The sequence below is a fragment of the Macaca thibetana genome, chromosome 11, assembly GCF_024542745.1.
Source record: "Macaca thibetana thibetana isolate TM-01 chromosome 11, ASM2454274v1, whole genome shotgun sequence".
In the NCBI taxonomy this organism is placed as follows: domain Eukaryota; kingdom Metazoa; phylum Chordata; class Mammalia; order Primates; family Cercopithecidae; genus Macaca; species Macaca thibetana.
In genome coordinates this window covers 58438294-58451757 of record NC_065588.1, presented here as the reverse complement: position 1 = coordinate 58451757, position 13464 = coordinate 58438294, and the positions used below count along the sequence as shown (strand labels likewise).

The 13464-nt window shown below is 37.4% G+C and overlaps 1 protein-coding gene and 1 pseudogene across 2 annotated transcripts in view; both read left to right on the top strand.

Moving 5' to 3' along the window:
* The window catches only part of TAFA2 (TAFA chemokine like family member 2), a 502254-nt gene that overhangs the window by 146964 nt on the left and 341826 nt on the right, over positions 1-13464 (top strand). The window lies entirely within an intron of this gene.
* The window catches only part of LOC126931623 (uncharacterized), a 39131-nt pseudogene continuing 27686 nt past the window's right edge, over positions 2020-13464 (top strand).

Below are 13464 nucleotides of genomic sequence, written 5' to 3'. Positions count from 1 at the left end.
GTTCTTTTCTACTTCAGAGATTTATTTTTTATTATTCTGAAATATATGGGCTAAATATTGACTGCTATAGTTATCTTTGTTTGGGCTTTTATAACAAAATACAAATAACCGTGTGGTTTATAAAGGACAGAAATTTATTTCTCACAGTTCTGAAGGCTGAGAAGTCCAAGATCAAGGTGCTGGCAGGTTCAGTATATTGTGGGGGACTGCTTCCTGGAGTCTCACACGGTGGAAGTGGGGAGGGAGTTCTCTGAGGCCTCTTTTATAAGGGCATTGATACCATCCATGAGGACTCCACTCTCATGACTTAATCACCCCCAAAGGCCCCACCTCCTAATACTATCACATTGACCATTAGAATTTAACACATGAATTTTTGGAGAGATACAAACATTGTCTATAGCAATAGTGATCTAGAAAAACCTACTAAAGGTATGAGACTAATTTCTGTTCTTTAATCTTATTTAGAAGATAAATAAAATACTGTTTTAAAAATAAGATTCTGTGACGAAATCATAATGTTCACATACTTTAAATTGTGACACTGTTTTATAATTCTCTATCCCTGAAATCACCAATACATGCAAGTCCAGAAAACAATGCATTTTAAAATGCCATGAAATGTACCCAAGCGTTATATATTTAGAACACAGCTTTATAGAAGAGCATATTGTTTTATGTAAAGTAGCAGCTTTACCATTTCAAGTATCTGGAAGAGCTTTATGGAACAAAGCATTAAGTATGAACTGATCCATTTTTATTCAAAGTTTATGAGGTTCTAGAAGTACCATTATATTGCTTTTGCTTTAAAATGTAATTCACATTAAAATATACCTTCCCCTTCTTTTTAAAAATAAGTTACAGTTCACTAAAGCTTAAAGTATCATGTACTTTTTATCCATTTTCTTCAGGCTGAAGATATTGAGGTGAACTCTGAGATTGTGTATGATGTTAGACTTAGACTTCAGTGTCCTGGAACCTTAATTTTGAAATGTTGCTTTGCAGAAATACAATGGGCAAGTCTTTCCATTGCATCTAAGGCATTAACGGTGAAAAGGGCTGAAAAGACTAAGTAAAAACTTTTCAGCATCATGTCCATGTTTGAATTTGTACACACATAGACAGGCTTTCTGTATTTAAGTTACAGTTGCTAACCATAGAATCTGTTACTGTATATAATTTTTCTGATTTCTGATCTGCTTAATGCTGCTGACACAAAACATTGCTTTGGTATCTTGCCTGCAGCAGCATCCACTGTTAGTCACTGGAAGTACATAGCTGTATCATGTATGCTGAGTTGAGCTCTAGGGTGTTTCTCCTGTCTGAACTACTTGACCCCAATTCTCCTTTCTCTGTAGCTATAGCCTCTAGTCTTTGTTTGTCATTTCTGAGGACAAATTGTAGTAAATAAAATCACATTTAATGAAGAAAAATGAACATATTACTAATGGCTGACATTTATTCAACATTTTCTATGTATTAAGCTCTGTTTATAGTGGATTACAAATATTATCTCATGTAAGTGGCACTTCAAGCCTGTGAGATAGGTTCTAATACTATTTCCATTTCATGAAACTCAGAGCCAGGTTAAATAACTTGCCCAGACATTCAGCTGCTAAGCAATAGAACGAGGTTTGAAATAGGGAATTTCATTCCACTATGTTGTGCAGCTCCTCAAATTGTAAAGGCGTGAAAAGGGGTAGAGAGTCCTCCTCAACATTTTTCTGATGAATTGGGTTATTAAAACACATTTTGTTGGCATTCTAGAAGCTTTGTGTTATTTTTGGCTAAAATAAGTTTTTAGTAAACAATACATATTTCAAATAGAATTACATTAAATGGCTTAAGTTATAAAATTTTCAATTTATTAATGGTTGATTTTATTTCAAAGTTAATAAAACAGCATTTATTATATTCATATAACAATTTTACATACTCTCTTTGTTAGTTTCTGTATTTAGGGTCTTTTCATTTTTCATATGTATATAGGTACTGTTTCAAAGTCACAATGAAAGGAAATAAGACTGTTTTAAAAAACATACCAGAATATTAAATATATGTATTTAGAGCAGCATCTTATGCTAACCAAACAAGTAAAAATATACTACTGAGAAAATATTACTCTGGGTTGTAGTAATATACATGAAACTTGGAGAAAGGAAAATTATTACTTGGAGAAAATGTACTGATTGCTTTTTTATATACTTTTACAATTTTGGTTTGGATGACAATGAATTAAATTAACTCTCATTTTGGAAGTCTTTGTGGTACCATTAAAAATTGGCTTGCCTGTCCCAGGAAATTAAATTTTGAATCTTTGCAATATTTTGGCTGAATGCTCAATTCAGAAATTTCTGTGCAATAAAAATGACAACAACCCACTAACCTTTTCACCTTTTCTTCCCATCACCTTTTAGCCAGTGCTAGTTTAATTTAATTTATGAAAAGGTCAGAATTAACTGACTTCTCAGTAAAGGTTCAAATAAATAACTAACTAACTTTTAAAAAAATGACCTACTGATTTTTAAACTTGTACTCTTTATTTAGCAAACAATAAATATCAGTACTTGGATACAGTCTTCATTTGTGGCTAATATCTCCACAAATCTAAGAATCTCTCAGATTCTACTTTTGCATTTATGCTCTGGCTCAGACCCCAAAGTTCTAGAATAATTAGAATTTAGGTAGAGCAGCTTTCATCATTTTAATGGAATCAGTGGTATAAATTGCCAATACTGAGGACCTACTTGCTTCTTCTTGACGGCCAGGTGCTAGGAAAACAGAGCGAAGGTGAGCAAGCAGAGGATTGTTTCAAAATAAAATACTAATATATAGAAGCGTCTAATTACCAATTGCTTAGAGCACAAAGGATAAGGTAGTCTTCTCAGAAAGAGAAGAGGGTTGGCTGAGTGCAGTGCAGTGGCTCATGCTTGTAATTCCAGCACTTTGGGAGGCCAAGGCAGGCAGATCACCTGAGGTCCCAGGAGTTCGAGACCAGCCTGGGGAACATAGTGAGACTCCATCTGTACAACAAAAAAATTAGCTGGGCATGGTGGTGTGCACCTGTAGTCCTAGCTGCTTGGGAGGCTGAGGCTGGAGGATCACTTGAGCCTGAGGGATTGAGACTGCAGTGAGCTGTGATCATGCCACTGCATTCCAGCCCCTGGGAAACGGAGTAAGAGTCTCTCTCTCTCTCTCTCTCTCTCTCTCTCTCTCTCTCTCTCTCTCTCTCACACACACACACACACACACACACAAGGAGGAGAAGGTAAAATGAGAAGAGACATTGGTAGATGTCAGAGGTATCCATGAAAATGTTTGAGTCATCTCAATTTTTATAATTAAAGTTGGAGTGGAAAACTATGGCTATGGGTCACTTATAGCCTACTGCCTGCTTTTGCAATTAAAGTTTTATGGAAATATAGCATGTTTACTAGTTTATGTATTGTCTATGAGTGCTTTCATACTACAAAGGCAGAGTTAGTAGTTGCAACAGAGACCATCTGGACTACAAAGCATAAAATATTTACTATCTGGCCCTTTTTAGAAAACATTTGCTGACTCCTGGTGTAAATTATTTATAAACTTATTTGCAAGTTTCTTTAAGTTCAATGTACAATTTTCCTTACATGGATACTTCAATTCAATGTAATCCATTTACTTAGTGCCCCCAGTGAATCAGGCACTATGCATACCTGTCGCCTCTCTCCTCATGGACAGGTGACAGTTATGCATAGTGCCTGTCGCCTCTTTCCTCATGGACAGGTGACAGGTGTCCATAGTGCCTATTGCCTCTCTCCTCATGGACAGGTGACAGTTATGCATAGTGCCTGTCGCCTCTCTCCTCATGGACAGGTGACAGGTGTCCATAGTGCTTATCGCCTGTCTCCTCATGGACAGGTGACAGGTGTGCATAGTGCTTATCGCCTGTCTCCTCATGGACAGGTGACAGGTGTCCATAGTGCTTATCGCCTGTCTCCTCATGGACAGGTGACAGGTGTCCATAGTGCCTATCGCCTCTCTCCTCATGGACAGGTGACAGGTGTGCATAGTGCCTATCGCTTCTCTCCTCATGGACTGGTGACAGGTGTGTGTAGTTACTGTCGCCTCTCTCCTCATGGACAGGTGACAGGTGTCCATAGTGCCTATCGCCTCTCTCCTCATGGACAGGTGACCATTATGCATAGTGCCTATCGCCTTTCTCCTCATGGACAGGTGACAGGTGTGCATAGTTACTGTCGCCTCTCTCCTCATGGACAGGTGACAGGTGTGCATAGTTACTGTCGCCTCTCTCCTCATGGACAGGTGACAGGTGTGCATAGTTACTGTCGCCTCTCTCCTCATGGACAGGTGACAGGTGTGCATAGTTACTGTCGCCTCTCTCCTCATGGACAGGTGACAGGTGTCCATAGTGCCTATCGCCTCTCTCCTCATGGACAGGTGACAGGTGTCCATAGTGCCTATCGCCTCTCTCCTCATGGACTGGTGACAGGTGTGCATAGTGCCTATCGCCTCTCTCCTCATGGACTGGTGACAGGTGTGTGTAGTTACTGTCGCCTCTCTCTTCATGGACTGGTGACAGCTGTGCATAGTTCCTGTCACCTCTCTCCTCATGGACAGGTGACAGGTGTGCATAATGCCCATCGCCTCTCTCCTCATGGACAGGTGACAGTTGTGCATAATGCCCATCGCCTCTCTCCTCATGGACAGGTGACCATTATGCATAGTGCCTGTCACCTTTACTCCTCATGGACAGGTGACAGGTATGCATAGTTCCTGTTGCCTCTCTCCTCATGGACAGACGACAGGTGTGCCTAGTGCCTAACTCACTGTTGGCACTAAGTAAATGAATTATATTGAATTGAAGTATTTGTGTAATGAAAAATTGTACATTTTTGAATTTCTCCTGGAATCCCAATTCTTGCTGCTCCTATTCTTACTGGAAGCTTACCTAAAATGGTGTAGAAAAGCGGTTGCTTAAATGTCTGTTTCCCACACCTGACCTTGTATCCCCTCATAAGCAGGAAGTGTGTTTGATTCGTCTTTCTATTGTCAGTACCTACCATAGAGCATGGACTGTAGACTTGTGAAGCAAGGTTATTAGCTATAAGATTGGCATTCTTTATGAAAAACATGGGAATTTGTTTCTGGATCTGAATGAAGTCCTTTTGTATGAAGCAGGCAGGAGGAGGAGGAGTAAGGACCAATCTGTATGCCTCACTGGGTTGAAGATAGTCAAAGATTGCTGAATGGATGAATGGGAGAGTGGTAATTAGACTCCTAGCTGTCAGGAAGCACAGAGCTAAAATATTACTGCAACACCAAAAGCTGATTTAGCAAAAAAGAATTTTTTTTCCTCTGGTATAATTTAGCAACACTAAGGATGCTGTTAAGGTCTGTTACCTTGGAGAGAGTAAACTTTCAGAGTGGGAAATGTTGGCATTTTGGAAATCCTGGAGAACTCTTCAAGACTGAGTGACTGGAAGGGATTCAATTCTGCTTTTTTTTTTTTTTTTTTTTTTTTTTGAGACGGTGTCTCCCTGTTACCCAGATTGAAGTGCAGTGGCGCGATCTCAGCTCACTGCAAGCTCCGCCTCCCGGGTTCACGCCATTCTCCTGCCTCAGCCTCCCGAGTAGCTGGGACTACAGGCGCCCGCCACCACTCCTGGCTAATTTTTTTTTTTTTTTTTTTGTATTTTTTAGTAGAGACAGGGTTTCACCGTGTTAGCCAGGATGGTCTTGATCTCCTGACCTCGTGATCCACCTGCCTCAGCCTCCCAAAGTGCTGGGATTACAGGCGTGAGCCACCGCGCCCGGCTGTAATAAACTTTTAATTCTTTTTTATGTTTGACATCTTGGTGAGAGAGGCAATTACAATTTTCAGAATCTGTGACCCTTGGAAGGTCGGAGGGCATGGTCTCAGGCCTTTACTTTGCCCTTTAGTAGTGGTAACAATAAAAGCATCTCAAAATTCTCTTTTCAAAAGAATGGGCTATCTTGCAGGTACAGGGGGATAGATAACTTCGGGAATTTTACTCTACACCCAAATGAGCCAGCACAGGGCAATTGCTCTAGTCAACATTAGTCTGGATTTACGCTTGTGAATCTATACATTTTCATGTTTAGCTGAGTTATCATTTTGGATATTCAAGTGGCAGTTTGCAAATTTTTCAAAGCCACTTTCTTTTATAGACAATTGGTAGCAACACTTCCCTGCGGTACCATGTCAATTCTGCTGATGTGCTCAGGTCAGAGAGTCGGCCTTTGTTCTGCAATTCCTTGGTAAGATTCTTACATATTCTCTTGTTTCTAATATGTCTCTTAATGGACTTAATAATATATGTACATAATATAATACATTATATGTAAGTTGACTTCATATTGAAAACTCGGTTTTTGTAGCCTTCTGTTTTTCCTGTATATGTTGACTTTGTGGCAAGATTGTTTATGACATTTAAGATAATTTAAAACATCCCTTTATTGTCAATCTTTATGAAAAAAGGGCTTTTAATATTCTCCTGCTTCATCCTGAACTCAGTGTAGTTTGGATTCTTTGCTCATTATTCAACTGAAAATGTTTTAATTGCTCTCCCCAATATGTGCTTGTTTCTTTTACAACCTCATCCAAACTCATGGATTCATCTGCTTTCTTTCTGTTCCCACTGACGATAGTTGAATTCAGGTGCTAGGTACTTCTTGCCTGAGTAATTCCAATTGTCTGTTAATGTTTCTCTGTGAGTTTAGGTGTCTCCCTTCCAAGCCACAGTGCTGCCAGAATGCATCATCTCATATGAAAATAGGATCATGTTAGGCGATGTCTGGCTGTCCTGGTAGGATCATGGTGCCTCTTTGAGAAAATTCTCATTATTTCTTTATTCAATGTCCATTTAGAGGAGTGCTATGGAGGGTGGAGAGAGTGGAGGAGAGGTTCTGGGGCAGCTTGCCAGGACGTATAGCTCATTCGATAAATCCATACTCACCTCCCTAGAAGACATATTACCTTTGTGACTTTGACATATCCACTGGAGGTTGTACTTCAATTCACCTAATGAGACTTATCAAAGTATTCTTTCATATGTCTCCTCCTTAAGAGGACATTGTTTAATATAATTTTCTCCATCTTAGTATTTCTACTGATAGCTTCTTAGCAATATGAGCGGCTACATGGGTTGTCTGCCTCTTAATGTGGCTCTGTCTACAGACATTTTGTCTAAATTGTTTAATCTTTGGATGACATATTCCTCTCCTTTGGTCTGTCTGTGTCCAATATATATGCAGTACTAAGCTGAAATCCACACTGCTGGTCATGCTGTTGTTTGCTATGCAAAACTCAATTGTAATAGCAAAGTGTAGGCCTTGGGTTATGCAGAATCATTTGTTTCTCCATTTTATTAATCTATTAACAATTTTCACATTAAGCTTACTTATCATAAGGCTTATGTGTAATAATACAATGACACTAGCAGGGCAAAGTAGTAATGAATTTGATATAATAACATTATGATAAAAGGTTGAACAGTAAATAGAGTAAGTGCTGACAAATGAAGATTTGAAAATTGGGGAAATATAATCAGGAAAAAAATGAGCTGCTAAGTGAGGATTTTAATTTCCAGTATTCCATGAGTATTGATATGGTTAGGCTTTGTGTTCCCACTCAAATCTCATCTTGAATTAAAATCCCCAGGATCCCAATAATCCCCACATGTCAAAGGAGAGACCAGGTGGAGGTAATTGAATCATGGGGGCAGTTTTCTCCATGCTGTTCTAGTAGTAGTGAGTTCTCACGAGATCTGATAGTTTTATAGGAGGCTCTTCCCACTTTGCTTGGTACATCTCCTCCCTGATGCCTTGTGAGGAAGGTGCCTTGCTTCCTCTTCACCTTCCGCCATGATTGTAAGTTTCCTGAGGCCTCCCCAGCCATGCTGAACTGTAAGTCAATTAAACCTCCTTCCTTCATAAATCACTCAGTCTCGGGCATTTCTTTATAGTAGTGTGAAAACAGACTAATACAAATATTACTGTCTTGTGTCTGCTCTTACCAAAACTATTCAACTCAGATATCTGAAAGATTAATTCCGGATTAGAAGCAATCTCTAATCATTTTAGGATGATCACAAAAAATTATTTGAAAAGATTTGCTTCAGAGATCACTTTATCATAACACTTTTTTTTCCTTTAAAGCAGGAATTTATGTGGTTATGTTTTTTGTTTCTCTTGTGATATTTTGGAGACCTACGCATCTAGAACTTGTGAAGAGGTTCTATTTAGGAACTTTCAGCATGCATATTCTCCTTTTTAACCTCCATTTGGCTGCATTCTGGCATTTCAGGGAATCTGGAACTATATTATTCTTGAAGGCAGGTAGACTGAGGTAGGCACAAAATGTTATGCTTAATATTTAAAAAATCTCTCTTAGGTAGTAAAATGACAGTTCTTTTATATCTTTGGCTATGTATACCTCAAGGAAAGAAAATGATTTATTAATTACATGGTTAGGTTTTTGGTTTAATAGGTATTTTAAAAAATGCAAACTAACACTTTGGATAAATAAGTTTGAAAAGCTACATTGGAAATTAAATTAGTAAACCTTAACAGTACTCTGTGATCAAATAAACCTGGCATGTAACCAAATTTATTCTTCATTATTTCTGAGGTTGTTTCCTCTGTTCATCTAAATATTAGCAGAAGTAATAAATTTGTATTATATAGAGCTTTATCATTTGTAAAACAATATTACCTACACCATCTAATTGAATCATTATGATGATCCTGGGACATAAGTTGAGCTCATATATTAAGAGAAAACTGAGGTTTATAGAGGTTGTCACTTGCCAAATATCATACAGTTTATCAATGAGGGCCTAAACTCCAGGCTTTCTGTGACTTAACCTTCCTTTGTTTGCTCTTCCTTCCTCCCTTTCTACCTTATTTCTGTCTCACAGATCTTGCTATCAGTTAGGTGCTGAATAGACATCAAAATCTCTTGATGAGAGAATGTTCATTACTTATTAATACATCAGTACACTTGTTGATGCTTCAGTTCCTGACCTAATTATTATTATTACTATTTTACTTTCCTTGTTTTAAGATGATATTCGTTTTCCTATGCACATTTTCTATGGGTGTTAACTTAATGAATAAAAAATAAAGGTATACTTTAATCTGTACAACAAACCCCATGACACAGGTTTACCTATGTAACAACTTGCACATGTACCCTCCAACTTAAAATAAAAGATAAAAAATAATAATAAAAAATAAAGGTAGACTTTAAACTTTTGCAAATAATGTTTTAAAAGGTTTTACAAATAGTATGTTGAAATAGTAACACCCCCTAATGAACAGAGAAGTAATCTGTCAAATAACCATTAGACTAAGACAAATCCTTCCATCACATAGTGTTAGTTATTCATCTACGGACCCTGAACAATGTGTTTGCTGATTCAGTAAGGCATAGGGAGTTAGAAAGAAGTATGCCAAATAACTATTATAGCAACCATATTTACTGAAATCTGTAGAGTATTTTATATTCGTATAAATATTTATTAAGTGTGGTTTTATATTAGATATATTCTGTGTAGACAGCAAAAATCAGGGCATTTAAAGCTTCATTTAAAAATATTTTTATCGGTGACATAATAATACGCCCAAATCCAGAAGAAACATGTTTAAATGTTAACATCTGGTTTTTTTTTTCTTTAGCACTTGCAGTGATTTATAACTCATACTAAATTAGGTACTGCATATCTTTTTGTGTAGTCAGTTGAGATAGAAGATTGCAGAAGTTTTAGCTTTTATAGTGTCTTTTTTTCCTTTAATCTTTGTTTCTGATCAGTGAGCCAAGAGCTTCCTAATTGGATGGCAATAAATCAGTGCAAGAACTGACTTATCTTGACTCATTTTTCTAGCTCTGATATACAGCAAACACGGGAGCAGGTTGAATTTTGGGGTCAAATAGTATCAGAAACATACTTTAATCTTTTGGATCCAGTCCTAGTTTTTAAAGAGCAAATTATAGCATTATTGCTTTCTGAATCCATCGTTATGGCCATGGGCTACTTCGACCTTTGTATCGCTGTCTGTCTGGGGCCTCTTATTTCTCTAGGTAATTTTCCTCCTTTCCGATTTCACCATTCATTTTATTTTCTCTCAGAATTTCTTTTGGATCACAGTTCTCATTCTTAAGTTCTCCGTTAGCTCTCAGATCTCTTGCTCTGTTCTTTCTTACAGCAGGCAGTTTGTATTCTTTCCTGTCTTTTGTTGACACTCTGCATGCAATACTGGTTAGGGGAGCCTCCTTGCTGTTTGTTATATATATGTTGTGAATGATAAGGCTTCTCTCATACTGTTCTGGGTAGCCATTGTAATTTGATTGATTTTGGTAAGGAGAGAGGAAAAAAAAAAAACATTAGATTCTCTACATATAGCATTTCTCAATTTTTTAAAACAGGAACTTTTAAAATAGCTTCAGGTTAGTATCTGACACTTTAGCATTAGGCTACTGTTTTTTAATAGAAGACATAGCAAAAGTTCGTGGAGCATAATTTTGAATGCGTAACATCTTTAATCATAAATGTTTTTGTTGTTTGTGAATATTTTATTTTTGGCTTCAAATTTCAGAATCCACAGCACTTTGCTGTAACAGAAAGCAGCTTCATTTTACTGGTAACATCTCCCCCCACGGAGGTCACTATGTGCATTGTGTGATGAAATCTGAATTTTCATCTTATAAGTTATTCCTAGGAGAGCATGAAACTTAAAAAAAAAAATTCTTGGTCAGGTTCCAACCAAAAGCATATAGTATTTGATGAATAACTAATACAGATAATTAACAGATTAAGAGAATGTGTGAGCCCAGTCATGAACAGAGAACTTGGGAGGGAAGTTATCAGCATAAAAAAACGTTGGAAATGAACCGGGCAATTGGAGCATGAATGAAATCAATTTAATTTGTAGGGATTTATATTTCTTTGGAAGTACATTCTTATTTATTTCTCTGTATGACCTAGACTGTGTCTACATTAAGTAAAGAGTATCTGTGCCTCAGATGTCTGTCAGATAAGCTAGTTAGATTTCTCCCTAAAGAAAGCTATTGCTATATCTAATCGATGATTCAGTCTGTTCTTCCCTGCAAAGGGAATGTTGTCTCTGATATCCAGGGCCTTAAAATGTCAGGCACAGTGATTTTCCAAGGGCCCAAGGAACACAGATGGAGATGCTTCTCTGCCAAATTTTATGGGAAGCAGAAATCAGCCTGATCATCCTGAGTCTTATTCTGTTCTCACATGGTTTAGAAGCTTGCAGGAGATTGATTGATTGCCTTCTCTTTCCATTGTATCTGGGAGAGATTTTAAGTTCAGCCGTTCAACCAGCATTTGGATAGCAGTAGCTAAAAAGGCAGAAAGATAAAGATGGAGTCTAGTTCTCATGAACTTTTCCAAAACCGGTTGGCCTCCAAGTTGTTTGGTACGTGACTAAGTCTGCCTAGGACTGTTGATTTAACAGCAAGTAGGAAGCAAACCGTGGAGCCGGATAAAAAGAGAAGGAGCCTGAGTTGAAAATCACTTGCCATCCTCATGTTTATTAGTTCTGGTTCTCTTGGTCTGTGCCACGCTGACGCCTGTCTGGTGTAAGCCAGAACTCAGGTTACGCAGGTTTTCCTTACTTGTGGGAAACGTCCACACTTGGTCTTGTTTTATCCCCAGAATCTTGCCCTTTGCTCCCTTTTGATAGCCCCTTTTCCCAGACTCAGATTCTTAGCATCCTTGTGATCCCTTTCTTCTCACCGCTTTATTTGTAATTATAGACTTTTTGTTACTCTGAGTAGTATAACTATGATAGAAGTTTCAAATGTTAAAACACTTAGATTATTGCCGATTTTACTAGTATTAAGAACTTGAACTAAAAAGCTTTGGGCAATTCAAACAACAGGAAATACATGAGGAATAGAGGAGATTTTGGAATTGGAGTTTTCCTGGTATCTTAAAAAATACTTTTTTTTTTTAAACATCCACTGCCCAATAATACCTTAGGATCATACCGTTAGTGGGTTCTCAAATACCTCTCTGTCTGAAAGTATGCACTGCAAAGATGGAAAAAGGTTTGCAAACTGTGTAGAACACTTGCAAGCCTTGAGAGTAATTAATAGTTTTGTGAATTGAAGGGGATTATATTTGCTTTAGAGTGTTAGAACAAGTGCCACTTGTAACTTTTCTGTGCTTTCCCTTGTTTGTTTTATTTTTCCAAAGTAGTTATCATAATTGTTAATACAGCCTTCAATCTAATGCCAGCAAAGCTTTTACAAATCTCCATAAAATGCCCAAGCATGTAGTTTTAATCAATGTGTAGGGATTTATGGATTTGATATAGGATGAAACTGTCATGTATTATATGCAAGATATAATTCTTTCCTTTGAAGATCTTAGATTCCTTGCAAGATGCTTAATATATGATATATTCCAAAATTACTTGAAGCAAACAGAATACCAAGTAAAATTTAAAGATATATGTAATTAATACTTGAGATTCAGTTACCATAATAATTCTAATTAAATGAAAATATTATTCTTAAATACAGCAGGGTTTAATACATATATTAAAATATTGTTAATTAAAATGACATATTTTACATTTCTGTTTTAGGAATGAAAAATAACTACTTATAAATGTTACTTTTGTCCTTGTTATCTGTGGCTGACATCTCTATCCCCTTTTTTTGAAGATATAATTTTTATTTTATAAAACTATTGAGATCTTTAGAAATTATGAAATTCTGATGATGAGAACCCCACAGAAGGGGAGCAAAGACAAGGTGCTGACAGTCCTGCATTAGGGCAGATCTAAGAAGTGTTCACCATATAGGTTGTGTTCAAGATTGGCCTGGATGTAGCACAATTAACCTTGGCTGGATAGATTATGCTTAAAGGCTACTCCACTGGAATGAGACAGGCATTGAGATGATATGTGTGGTTCAATACAGTTAATGATATGGAGGGCACATTATAAAGATGTATAGTAACAGACAAAATATAGGCTCATCATGGAGTTATAAGTGTTTTGATAGGCAAGGTAAAGTATTATCATGCAAGTACTTAGGATTCCAGGTAGATATGTAGACTGGTAAGAGCAGAGAAACCATTCAACTAATAGTAAGATTTCAGCTACTAGAACCGAATTCAGGGTAAGGCTCTATTCCAGCAGGGACACTGGCCAGATGAAGGCAAGGTCTCAGTTTTTGAGACATACTTGCATTACGCATGTTACACACACACAAAAAGACTTGAATGCAGAACCTAGGACTAAATCTAGGTGGTCAGAATTGGGATGCAAGCACTTGAACTGGATTAGCAGCCAAGAAGACTTATGCTGATTCTGTCTGACCCTAATTTTGGCCTAGAACTGTTTACAATGTTCCTCCACGAGATCAGGATTGAGCTAGACACTGGGCAGAGTTGCATATTTAGG